Source organism: Armigeres subalbatus, chromosome 2 (assembly GCF_024139115.2).
Source record: "Armigeres subalbatus isolate Guangzhou_Male chromosome 2, GZ_Asu_2, whole genome shotgun sequence".
NCBI lineage: Eukaryota > Metazoa > Arthropoda > Insecta > Diptera > Culicidae > Armigeres > Armigeres subalbatus.
In genome coordinates, this window is record NC_085140.1 from 375707514 (window position 1) to 375720976 (window position 13463).

General features: G+C 27.9%; 1 long non-coding RNA gene across 2 annotated transcripts; it reads left to right on the forward strand.

Moving 5' to 3' along the window:
- Positions 1 to 1125: 1125 nt before the first annotated feature.
- LOC134217260 (uncharacterized) lies at positions 1126 to 4707 on the forward strand. 2 transcript variants are annotated; one of them, XR_009980966.1, is made up of 4 exons: positions 1126 to 3390; positions 3478 to 3704; positions 3800 to 4355; positions 4459 to 4707. It is a non-coding gene; the product is annotated as an uncharacterized LOC134217260 (long non-coding RNA). The 2 variants fall into 2 exon arrangements; XR_009980965.1 differs by having other exon boundaries at positions 1130 to 3704.
- The last annotated feature ends 8756 nt before the right edge of the window (positions 4708 to 13463 follow it).

The window sequence follows — 13463 nt, forward strand, 5'->3', positions numbered from 1 at the left end:
GTGCGCTCAAAATCTCGGCAAAGCAACTTAGAAATATCAAAACAATACATCGAATATGCTAGTCGACACGCAAACAACTTTAGGCATACACAAGAAAAGAATCATCATTTCATCGTTGCCAGATTTATTTGATCATATAATTACTGCGGTTTGTCGAATTAATCAAATCAACCAGAAAAAAAGAAAAGATTATGCAAGCTTCTGTTGGCAGGGTGGAGAATGGTTGACATTTAATTTTACCGTACCATTCATCCTACCATGCAGTAAAAAAAACAAAACTACGGCAGCCGCAGCAGCAGCCACGACCAAGCAGACGACAGCACATACTTTTACTATTTTCTCCCCCCACAATCAATGTTTTCGTAGAATAATTTCTCAACGTATAGCCGGTTTTGGTGGCAAATATACATTTCGTTATTCCTTACTCATTTTACAGATTAGAACTAATAAATCAGTATCTGTGGCTAGCACTCTTTCAAGGCTGTGTGCCACAGCCTAATTCAACTCGATTCTGTTCTATTTGCACTGCGCACAAGAAAGTGTTGATGGATGGCACGAGACTCACGCAGCAGCAAACAAACAGTCTGCGGATGAAGAATAAAAAAGACTTAATTTCGTCTTACATTTATTTGGGAAACTGTCTCAGTGTGCTCGACTGCTCAGTGCACAAAATTTTACCGAAATTTTACTGTACTTTCCCCAACACTGTATGTTGAAAGCCCAGTGGTGTACGAAGGAATTTAAAATAAGTTTCCATATAATAAATATTTCATAAATGCTCAAAAATAAACATTTTGTTGCATCTGGCAACATTATGTAGCAGCTGACAAGCTTTTACCACCCCATTTCCACCCACCTCAAATTTTCGTCACTTTTTCGTACAAGTTGCCTCACCAATACTAACAAGCAATAACGTCATTAATTTTCAAAACAGAGTTACGGAGTCTTGAGCCTTCATGCATTTTCATACGTTGCCATTTCGACAGTTTTTCACTCCGCCGGTCTCTGGCGGATATCGCGAGCTCCATCGTCGTTATCACCAGAGATCGATAGCAACAGAAATTCGGGATCGGAAGTGGGGCTGGGTCGGCCACACTCTACGTAGGGGCGGAAACGAAATCTGTAAACAAGCATTAGAATGGAACCCAGCGGGACATCGCAGCAGAGGCAGACCCAGAGGCTCATGGCGGCGAAGCCTCAATAAAGAAATAAAAGAAGTCAACCGAAATCTAACCTGGCAACAGGTTAAAGCGATAGCCGGGCAACGCTCAGGATGGAGATCTTTCAAGTCGGCCCTTTGCACCACCGGAGGTGTACATGATCCATAAGTAAGTAAGTAAGTCAGCTATACCTAAGGTGGCACCAGCGTGAAGGAGTAAATCCGATGGCCCAGATCCGGAGAACGTGAATTCCGAGCCGTGGACCCCACGACCAACACTGCATTCAAGTATAACATCTATCACAGCGGCGGCGGAAAAGCAGAGTATGAAGTTGGTTTCGTAGTGATGGGCAAGCAGATGAAGCGAGTGATGTGGTCGAAGCCCATTAGCGAACAAATCTGTTAAAATTCAAAAATTTAAATTCAAATCTAAAAATAAAATAAATCTGGCAAATTCTTCAATTACAGCATAATCAACGTTTACGCACCGACAAACGATAAACTCGACGACGTGAATGACACGTTTTATGAATGTCTTGATATATTTATAAAGCCTATGGAGAGTGCCCAAAGCATGACGTGAAAATTGTTATCGGAGACGCTAACGCTCAGGTCGGTAGAGAGGACTTTTTCCGTCCCATAATTGGTAGGGAGAGCCTTCACTCCGCTACCAACGACAATGGCCTACGGCTAGTAAATTTCGCTGCTGCCAGAGGGATGGCCATCAGCAGTACCAACTTTGCACGAAAGAATATTCGAACGCATTTGGAGACACCCATATGGTGAAACTGGCAACCCGATAGACCATGTTCTGGTGGATGGGGCCATTTCTCGAATGTTATCGATGTGCGGACATTCAGAGGTCCGAACATTGACTCTGATCACTACCTCGTTGTCAGTAAAATTCGAACACGGTTGTCAACTGTATCGAATGAAAAATCCCAGCAAACGATGCGTTACAATATCCAGCGGAAGGAGTATCGGCTAAGTACCACCAGAACCCGACGAACGGATAAGTGCAATCAACGTTGGCGACAACATCAACGAACTATTCTGCCGCGATTCGCATAAGAGTCCCATGTCGATTTTTCACGATTTTGATTTTCTTTAAGAAATAAGCTTAAAATGAGCTCACCTTTAAGAAAAACTGATAAAATAATAGGCTTTTTCTAGAAATTTGAAAATCAAAATCCACTTGTGTTGTCTCATCTTGCTATTTATTCGCATAATAGTCACATTCCAGATTTTAATACACTCTCACACAAAACATCAATGTAATTATGGTCCATTTGATAGTTCCATAGCAATGTATACAGATAAAGAATATTATGCCAAATTTTCATAAAGATTGCTGGTTTTATCGATTTATTAGAATTTTTTTAATTTCTCCATGTAAAACGAGTTTGCAAAATTCAACGGCATTTTTCTCAAGTTGAAGAAAACTGACATGGGACGCTTATGCGAATAGGGGCAGTATGGGAGTCGATCCATGGAGCGGTGAGCACTTCAGCACGAGAAGTGGTAGGCACTGCACAGAGGCGACCCAGGACGGGTTGGTTCGATATGGAGTGTCAGAGAGTGACAGACGAGAAGAACGTTGCCAGAAGCCGGATGTTGGTGTCGGGTACCCGATCGAATAGAGATCGGTACAAGGAAGCAGCCAAAAAACGAACCCACCGCAGGAAGAAGACTTTGTTGAATAGTGGAAGTGACGGTGCATCGGTGGAAATAATGGAAATGTGGAATGCAGTAGGGATCCTACATTCAGAGATATGCGAAAGCGGCCATCTTGAGCCAATCGAGCATTGAGAGCTGTCAGAATCTGAGCCAAATGAACATTGTTATTGTTGCGGATTGAAAGGTGTTGCGATTGTAATGAAAAAGATTTTACGAAAAGTTTTGTCGAATAAACAATTTGTTTTACATTGGCAAGTTGAAGTAGTGTCGTTTATGCATGGTATTTTGTTCATTTGTATTGCACTTTTATTTTAGTGATAATGCACTGTTGGACGTTAGATAACGAAATCTGTAAATGCCATTATACGCAAAGTCATGTTCGAGCTCCAACATTTTGCTCCACGGCAAGTGCTAGCAGCGTATCCCAGCAAGGAAGGTTACTCTAACTTGAGCATAACGTGCATCTATCCTGTTAGATAGTTACACTAACATTCTCACTAACAGTTAGGGTAAAGTGAGGCTAAAGTTACGCTAGAATGACACACTTTTGTTAGGTATGTTTATGATTCGTGCATAATTTCATCTAACATGTTACTCTCACGTTAGATGAACGTTATGTATGTTTTTCTTTGGTCGATTAGGCAGCGGTTAGGGTTGTTTCAAAAGGGATTTTCATGCTGATTTATTTACATCCAGTTGTCATCAGAGGCAGATAAGTACATAAAGTACATAACTGCCTCCAATGACAGTTGGATGTAAATAAAATATAAATAAACATCTTCGGGGCCTTCGGAGACTTTTTCCCCTTTCATAATTATTTTATATATAACATATTTGTATTTGCTATTGTACATCGAATCAGACAAAGGTAAGTTAAATTAAATTTGTAGGCATGGAAATTGTAGACGATCCAGAGCTGAGAATTTCGTCCGAGAACTAAAAAAAACATCCTGCCCTTTTCAGGTTTGCACTGCCGCAATGCCACCTTTCGGCTCGGAACAGTCTTCGTCGTCTGGCCACTTCCAATGACATCAAGATTTCGTATGTTCCCCGCGGTAAACACAGAATTCAGTACGTACGTCCTGTGAAGAGCAGATAATTTCTACCAACGACCAGTGGACAAGTTCAGGAAGACATGATGAGACTCGAATACGAAATGCGTATAGCCGTGTGTGTTTGTTCCGCGTCCCTGGAGGTACTTTCCGCATACCAAACAGGCATAGACGTTAATCCGGATTAGGGAGACCGGCTTCTCAAAGTCGAAATCCAACAGATGCCGATTGAAAGTGTCCATGTAGGGGCTCAATTTAGATCGGCTCGGTCACGATTCCGGCACTTTCGATTTGATTCTTCTGGCATTATCTTCGTAGTCATCGGAACCAATGTCCTCAAGTTTTGGCTTCTTAGCTGACGAGGTTTTTGACGATGGTGCTGAAATGAATCGAATGCCATTTCAAGGACATCAAGCAAAGCAGCATCGACGAGTTTGCAGACGATACAATTTGTGATCCTGGCAAAGGTAAGTAAGTCATTTGCGGGCTGCGATGGCTGTCCATTACATTGCGGCATTTTTGTCGATCCGAATCCGTCCGAGAACTTAACAATCGTCTTGTCCTTTTCAGGTTTGCACTGCCGCCTTTCGGCTCGGAACAGTCTTCGTCATCTGACAATATCCAAGGGTATGAGAGCAGGAATAAAGGCTACGGAAATGTCGATTCGTCCGATACACGAAAATGCTTTGCAATTTTCAGATAGCACACACTACGGCCATCCATCCGATGCGGCCTTTTGCTTCCGGTTAAAATTTATTAATAGGAATATGCATTGCAATAGACATTAAGCAAAGCTAAATAAAATTTATGTACTAAATGAAAAATTAATCAAAATGAACGTAATGGAGTTCTTATTAGTAATTCTCCGAAACTTTCAATGGCCCAAAAATTTCTTCAGAAAATTGTTTGAAAATCCTCCAAGGGTTAATCTGGCCATTCCTAGATATCTCCTCCTAGGGGTTCCTAGATATCTCCAGGAATTCTTACAGAATTTTCTCAAAGAATTTCTCGTGTTTTTCCTCTAGACTTACATACTCGAATCTCTACAGAAGTTTCTGAAAAATAGTTCGGGCAGTTCCTCCTTCCTTTAGAAGCCCCCCAAGGAATTCTCACGCTGTACCTGTTAATTCCTCCAACTGTACATACCTAGAGGAATTCCTCTAGAAATTCTTTTGGTAATTTCTCCAGATATCCTTTTGGGAATTTCCAAAATTTTATTTAAATTTTATCCAAAAGTTCTCCTGGGAATGGAAATTCTTTCAGGAGCCTCTCTGCCGGTTGCTCCATTAATAAGTTTATCGCGGAATTGCAACAATGCCTTTCAAATTACATCAGAAGATCTTCTGGAAGTTCCTTAGAGTTTTACCAAGAGCTGCCCGAAAACTCCTTCAGAAATCCTAAATTTCTTCTAAATCCTAAATGATTCAAGAACACCCGTTGAAAATTCCTTCAAAAGTTTCTCTGAAAATTTTTCTAGGGGTTCCCAAATTCCACCAGAAGTTGCACAGAAAATTCCTACAAAAGTTCGTCCGATAATATCTCTCGAAGTTCCTGATAATTTCTCCTGAGGTACCCTTGAATATTCTTTCCATTCTTCTGGGAATACCTCTAGGAGTTGCATTACAATTTCCTCGAACAACTTTTCTGAGAATTCATCCAGGAGTTCCTCTGAGACTTTTTCTGGAGTTCCTCTAGGAATTCCTCCAAAAGTTTTTCTGGAAAATCCTCCAGGTGTCCATATAAAAAATCCTTCATGAGCTCCCCTGATAATTCTTCCAGAAGTTCTGCTTGGAATTCCTCTGGGAATTCCTCAAGGAGTTGCATTAGAACTCCAGGAACTTTTCTGGGAATTCAATCAGGAGTTCTTTTGGGATTCTTTCTAGGAGTTACTCTAAGAACTTCTCCAGGAGAGCCTGGAGTGTTTGGGTTCCTTTAAAAAAATCTTCAAAATTTTTTCAGGGGTTCCTCCATGAGCCTCTCTGAGAATTTCTTCAGGAGATCTCCCCAGGAAGAAATCCCCCAGGAATCCAATTGGAAATTGCTTCAGGAGTTTCTTTGAAAATTCTTTCTGGAGTTCCAAAGTTCCTCTGGGAAGTCCTCCCAAAATTCTTCTAGGAGTCCGGCTAGAAGTTTCTCTAAAAATCCCACCCGAAATTCATTTGTAAATCCTTCCACGAGTTTCTCTGAGAGTTTCACTAGAAGTTACTCTGGGAGTTCCATCAGAAGTTACTCTGGGAGTTCCACCAGAAGATCCTCTGGGAGTTCCCCCAAGAGTTCTAAATATTCTTCCAGGAGTTACTGTGGAAATTCTTCAAAGAGTTCCGCCAGAAGTTCCTCTGGGAAATCCCTCAAAAATTCTTCCAGGTGTTCCCCTGAAATTCCGCAGAAATTTCATCAGAGAGTTCCTTCAGGAGTTACTCTGGAAATTGTTTCAGGAGTTGCGCTAGAAGTTCCTCTGGAAATCGACCCGAAATTCATTTGGAAAACCCTCCACGAGTTTCTCTAGGAGTTTCATAGCTCCTCTGGGAATATCTCCAGAAGTTCCTCTAAGAATTCCTCAAGGAGATGCATTAGAACTCCAGGAACTTATCTGGGATTCATCCAGGAGTTCCTTTGGGATTTCTTCTAGGCGTTCCTCTGAGAACTTCTACAGGAAAGCCTATGAGAATTTCTCCAGGAGTTCCTCTGGGAAATGGTCCAGAAACTCATTTTGGAATTGGTCCAGAAATTCCTTTAGCAAATCCTCCAAAAATTATTCCAGTTCCACCAGAAGTTTGTCGGGGAGTTTCTCCAGGAGTTAAAAATATTCTTCCAGGAGTTCCTCTGGGAATTCATCCAACAGTTACTCTGGAAATTCTTTCAAGAGTTCCGTCAGAAATTTCTCTGGAAATCCCACCCGAAATTCATCTGAGAATCTCTACATGAGTTCCTCCGGGAATTACTCCAGTAGTTTCTCTTAAAACTTTCTCAGCTGTTTCTTTAGAAGCTCCACCAGAAGTTCCTCTGAGAAACTCTCCAAAAATTCTTCCAGGAGTTTCCCTCAAAATTCTCCAAAAATTACATCAGAGAATTCCTTCAGGAGTTACTCTGGAAATGCTTCATCCAGAAGTACTAAATTTTCTTTCATGAGTCCCTCTGGAAAATCCACCATAAGTTCTTCGGAAAATCCTCCAGCAGCAACCCTGGAAGACCCACCCAAAATTTATTCGGAAATCCCTCAAGGAGTTTCCCCCAAGGAATTTCTCCACAAATTTATCAGAGAATTTCTTCAAAAGTTACTCGTAAAATTTTCCCAAGAATTCCTCTGGAAGCTCCGCCAGTAGTTCCTTGAGGAATTCTTCTAGGAGTACTTTGAAAATTCTTTCATGAGTTCCACCAAAGGTTCAAATAGTTTCTTTGAAAATTCTTCAAAGGTAAATAAAATTTAATAAATTTTTAATTAAATTATTAATTTAAATTAAATTAATTAAAATTAAACTGAAAAATAAATTAAAATTAAACTAAAATCAAATTAATATTAAATTAAAATTAAATTAAAATTAAACTAAAATTAAATTAAAATTAAATTAAAATTAAATTAAAATTAAATTAAAATAAAATTAAAATTAAATTAAAATTAAATTAAAATTAAATTAAAATTAAATTAAAATTAAATTAAAATTAAATTAAAATTAAATTAAAATTAAATTAAAATTAAATTAAAATTAAATTAAAATTAAATTAAAATTAAATTAAAATTAAATTAAAATTAAATTAAAATTAAATTAAAATTAAATTAAAATTAAATTAAAATTAAATTAAAATTAAATTAAAATTAAATTAAAATTAAATTAAAATTAAATTAAAATTAAATTAAAATTAAATTAAAATTAAATTAAAATTAAATTAAATTAAAATTAAATTAAAATTAAATTAAAATTAAATTAAAATAAATTAAAATTAAATTAAAATTAAATTAAAATTAAATTAAAATTAAATTAAATTAAAATTAAAATTAAATTAAAATTAAATTAAAATTAAATTAAAATTAAATTAAAATTAAATTAAAATTAAATTAAAATTAAATTAAAATTAAATTAAAATTAAATTAAAATTAAATTAAAATTAAATTAAAATTAAATTAAAATTAAATTAAAATTAAATTAAAATTAAATTAAAATTAAATTAAAATTAAATTAAAATTAAATTAAAATTAAATTAAAATTAAATTAAAATTAAATTAAAATTAAATTAAAATTAAATTAAAATTAAATTAAAATTAAATTAAAATTAAATTAAAATTAAATTAAAATTAAATTAAAATTAAATTAAAATTAAATTAAAATTAAATTAAAATTAAATTAAAATTAAATTAAAATTAAATTAAAATTAAATTAAAATTAAATTAAAATTAAATTAAAATTAAAATTAAAATTAAATTAAAATTAAATTAAAATTAAATTAAAATTAAATTAAAATTAAATTAAAATCAAATTAAAATTAAATTAAAATTAAATTAAAATTAAATTAAAATTAAATTAAAATTAAATTAAAATTAAATTAAAATTAAATTAAAATTAAATTAAAATTAAATTAAAATTAAATTAAAATTAAATTAAAATTAAATTAAAATTAAATTAAAATTAAATTAAAATTAAAATTAAATTAAATTAAAATTAAATTAAAATTAAATTAAAATTAAATTAAAATTAAATTAAAATTAAATTAAAATTAAATTAAAATTAAATTAAAATTAAATTAAAATTAAATTAAAATTAAATTAAAATTAAATTAAAATTAAATTAAAATTAAATTAAAATTAAATTAAAATTAAATTAAAATTAAATTAAAATTAAATTAAAATTAAATTAAAATTAAATTAAAATTAAATTAAAATTAAATTAAAATTAAATTAAAATTAAATTAAAATTAAATTAAAATTAAATTAAAATTAAATTAAAATTAAATTAAAATTAAATTAAAATTAAATTAAAATTAAATTAAAATTAAATTAAAATTAAATTAAATTAATTAAATTAAATTAAAATTAAATTAAAATTAAATTAAAATTAAATTAAAATTAAATTAAAATTAAATTAAAATTAAAATTAAAATTAAATTAAAATTAAATTAAAATTAAATTAAAATTAAATTAAATTAAATTAAAATTAAATTAAAATTAAATTAAAATTAAATTAAAATTAAATTAAAATTAAATTAAAATTAAATTAAAATTAAATTAAAATTAAATTAAAATTAAATTAAAATTAAATTAAAATTAAATTAAAATTAAATTAAAATTAAATTAAAATTAAATTAAAATTAAATTAAAATTAAATTAAAATTAAATTAAAATTAAATTAAAATTAAATTAAAATTAAATTAAAATTAAATTAAAATTAAATTAAAATTAAATTAAAATTAAATTAAAATTAAATTAAAATTAAATTAAAATTAAATTAAAATTAAATTAAAATTAAATTAAAATTAAATTAAAATTAAATTAAAATTAAATTAAAATTAAATTAAAATTAAATTAAAATTAAATTAAAATTAAATTAAAATTAAATTAAAATTAAAATTAAAATTAAATTAAATTAAAATTAAATTAAAATTAAATTAAATTAAAATTAAATTAAAATTAAATTAAAATTAAATTAAAATTAAATTAAAATTAAATTAAAATTAAATTAAAATTAAATTAAAATTAAATTAAAATTAAATTAAAATTAAATTAAAATTAAATTAAAATTAAATTAAAATTAAATTAAAATTAAATTAAAATTAAATTAAAATTAAATTTAAAATTAAATTAAAATTAAATTAAAATTAAATTAAAATTAAATTAAAATTAAATTAAAATTAAATTAAAATTAAATTAAAATTAAATTAAAATTAAATTAAAATTAAATTAAAATTAAATTAAAATTAAATTAAAATTAAATTAAAATTAAATTAAAATTAAATTAAAATTAAATTAAAATTAAATTAAAATTAAATTAAAATTAAATTAAAATTAAATTAAAATTAAATTAAAATTAAATTAAAATTAAATTAAAATTAAATTAAAATTAAATTAAAATTAAATTAAAATTAAATTAAAATTAAATTAAAATTAAATTAAAATTAAATTAAAATTAAATTAAAATTAAATTAAAATTAAATTAAAATTAAATTAAAATTAAATTAAAATTAAATTAAAATTAAATTAAAATTAAATTAAAATTAAATTAAAATTAAATTAAAATTAAATTAAAATTAAATTAAAATTAAATTAAAATTAAATTAAAATTAAATTAAAATTAAATTAAAATTAAATTAAAATTAAATTAAAATTAAAATTAAAATTAAAATTAAAATTTAAATTACAATTAAATTAAAATTAAATTAAAAATTAAATTAAAATTAAATTAAAATTAAATTAAAATTAAATTAAAATTAAATTAAAAATTTTTTTTAATTAAAATTAAATTAAAATTAAATTTAAATTAAATTAAAATTAAATTAAAATTAAATTAAAATTAAATTAAAATTAAATTAAAATTAAATTAAAATTAAATTAAAATTAAATTAAAATTAAATTAAAATTAAATTAAAATTAAATTAAAATTAAATTAAAATTAAATTAAAATTAAATTAAAATTAAATTAAAATTAAATTAAAATTAAATTAAATTAAAATTAAAATTAAATTAAAATTAAATTAAAATTAAATTAAAATTAAATTAAAATTAAATTAAAATTAAATTAAAATTAAATTAAAATTAAATTAAAATTAAATTAAAATTAAATTAAAATTAAATTAAAATTAAATTAAAATTAAACTAAAATTAAATTAAAATTAAATTAAAATTAAATTAAAATTAAAATTAAAATTAAATTAAAATTAAATTAAAATTAAATTAAAATTAAATTAAAATTAAATTAAAATTAAATTAAAATTAAATTAAAATTAAATTAAAATTAAATTAAAATTAAATTAAAATTAAATTAAAATTAAATTAAAATTAAATTAAAATTAAATTAAAATTAAATTAAAATTAAATTAAAATTAAATTAAAATTAAATTAAAATTAAATTAAAATTAAATTAAAATTAAATTAAAATTAAATTAAAATTAAATTAAAATTAAATTAAAATTAAATTAAAATTAAATTAAAATTAAATTAAAATTAAATTAAAATTAAATTAAAATTAAATTAAAATTAAATTAAAATTAAATTAAAATTAAATTAAAATTAAATTAAAATTAAATTAAAATTAAATTAAAATTAAATTAAAATTAAATTAAAATTAAATTAAAATTAAATTAAAATTAAATTAAAATTAAATTAAAATTAAATTAAAATTAAATTAAAATTAAATTAAAATTAAATTAAAATTAAATTAAAATTAAATTAAAATTAAATTAAAATTAAATTAAAATTAAATTAAAATTAAATTAAAATTAAATTAAAATTAAATTAAAATTAAATTAAAATTAAATTAAAATTAAATTAAATTAAATTAAAATTAAATTAAAATTAAATTAAAATTAAATTAAAATTAAATTAAAATTAAATTAAAATTAAATTAAAATTAAATTAAAATTAAATTAAAATTAAATTAAAATTAAATTAAAATTAAATTAAAATTAAATTAAAATTAAATTAAAATTAAATTAAAATTAAATTAAAATTAAATTAAAATTAAATTAAAATTAAATTAAAATTAAATTAAAATGAAATTAAAATTAAATTAAAATTAAATTAAAATTAAATTAAAATTAAATTAAAATTAAAATTAAAAGTTTTTTCGGGAATTTCTCCGAAAGTTCCTTCGGAAGTTCCTCCAGGATTTCCTACGGGAACTCCTCCGAAAGTTTTTATAGAAATTCCTCCAAATTTTCTTCCAGAAAGTACTCCGGAGGTTCTCTAGGAATTCCTTCGGAAGTTCCATCAGGAAGTTCCTCCAGGAATTCCAACTAAAAATTAAATAGTTCGATATGTACTGTTGTTTCAAACTAGAGTTTGATCAAATGTTTTCTAACTCGAAAAACCTAGAATCCCTATACTAAATCGTTTTGATCATGTTTTCCGTTCGGATTCAAATGAGCTCATCCCTTTTTTTACAATATCATCCTGCCTCCACATATTCCTGGCGTTGAATTAAAGTCCATGATTTTAAAATGCTTGTGTAGCACGGACACGGGTTGACTCATCCGATAATTATGCCGGCATCCATGTCAACATTGTCTGTAAAAGGCAAAATCTTTATGAAGTCAAACAACCACATGGACATCAACACAGAACTTACCTGACTAATTGCTGGTATCTTTTGTTCAAGGGCTTTCAAACTGGTGCCGTTTTTCTCGCTGCAGCACATTCATTCTGGAGACAGGCATCACCACGGCTTTCGTGACTTAAAATACGCACAGCACTTGCTCGATAAACTCCAGCGGCAGATCGATCAGCAGCGTACGGTTTATTCGAATCCGCATTCAAAATCGTTGGCAAATTTATTGCATCCGCCGTCAATAGATTTTTCCGATGATTTTTCTAAGTGCCGCAACCACATTGATGCCGGCATCCATACGGCCTCTGTAAATGATAATGTTCTTGGCAATTATTTTTTTTATGAAAATAAAAACGAAACTTACCCGGTACGACACGAGTCATCGGAAGAAGCGCATCTTGACCGCGGACCAGACGTTTCGTTTCAGGACCTGTTCGGGAGCTTCGAGATTTTTTTCATCTCCGCATTTTTTTCAATACCTCAGCATTGCGGCTGATACAAAAGCAAACTGTCAAAATCGAAAATAGACGCGTACGAATACTATTGCAACAGCATAAAATCATAAAAATGGTTATGTATTTGCACCGCAACATAACTAACATCCCCTAATTAGTTTCTAACGTCGAACTGATTGTTTGCTGGGATGTTTACGAAAGTAACAGCGTTGCTAAATGGTCTGGAAAAGTATTCGCACATCTCTTAATATAGGATCCCTAGAATGCAGAACATATCAAGACAAAATTATCTGTAAAACGACGATTTGCTTTAGCTGTAAACCAACACCATCAACAGGTAGCGGAAACCTTCACCTACCTATTGATGGTATTGGTTTGCGTGGGAGAGCTATCAGATTCGTCAAATCGTCGTTTGAATCTTTGTTTACAAAAGCAGATAAGTCGTTTTGAAAATTTTGTCTTGATATTAAATAATAAAAATAAAACTATTATCACAGACAAACAGACATAACACTCGTCAAATTTCCATCGTTCACTGATTTACCGGTCAATTCAAATAATCGTTAGTTGGCCAATCGATCACTCGTGGCGCGCGCATTGTTTTTGCTCGAGTTTGACGTTTGCTCACTACCGCCATCTGGTTCGTGATTTGCCCAACTGACTGAAATCAACAGATGTCGTTAGTGTTTGTACGACGATGAATTCTCGCTTAACTTTTCAAAAGGACCTAAGTAACATTGTCAGTCTCGCCGTGACACTGCATTAGGGTCTCGCCGATATTTCTCACCAACACGAACGCAGGTTCGTGGTTGCAAACAATCCCATTTGATTTTGCCGTGACAGCTGCTCGTGGTTGCAAACAAACCGA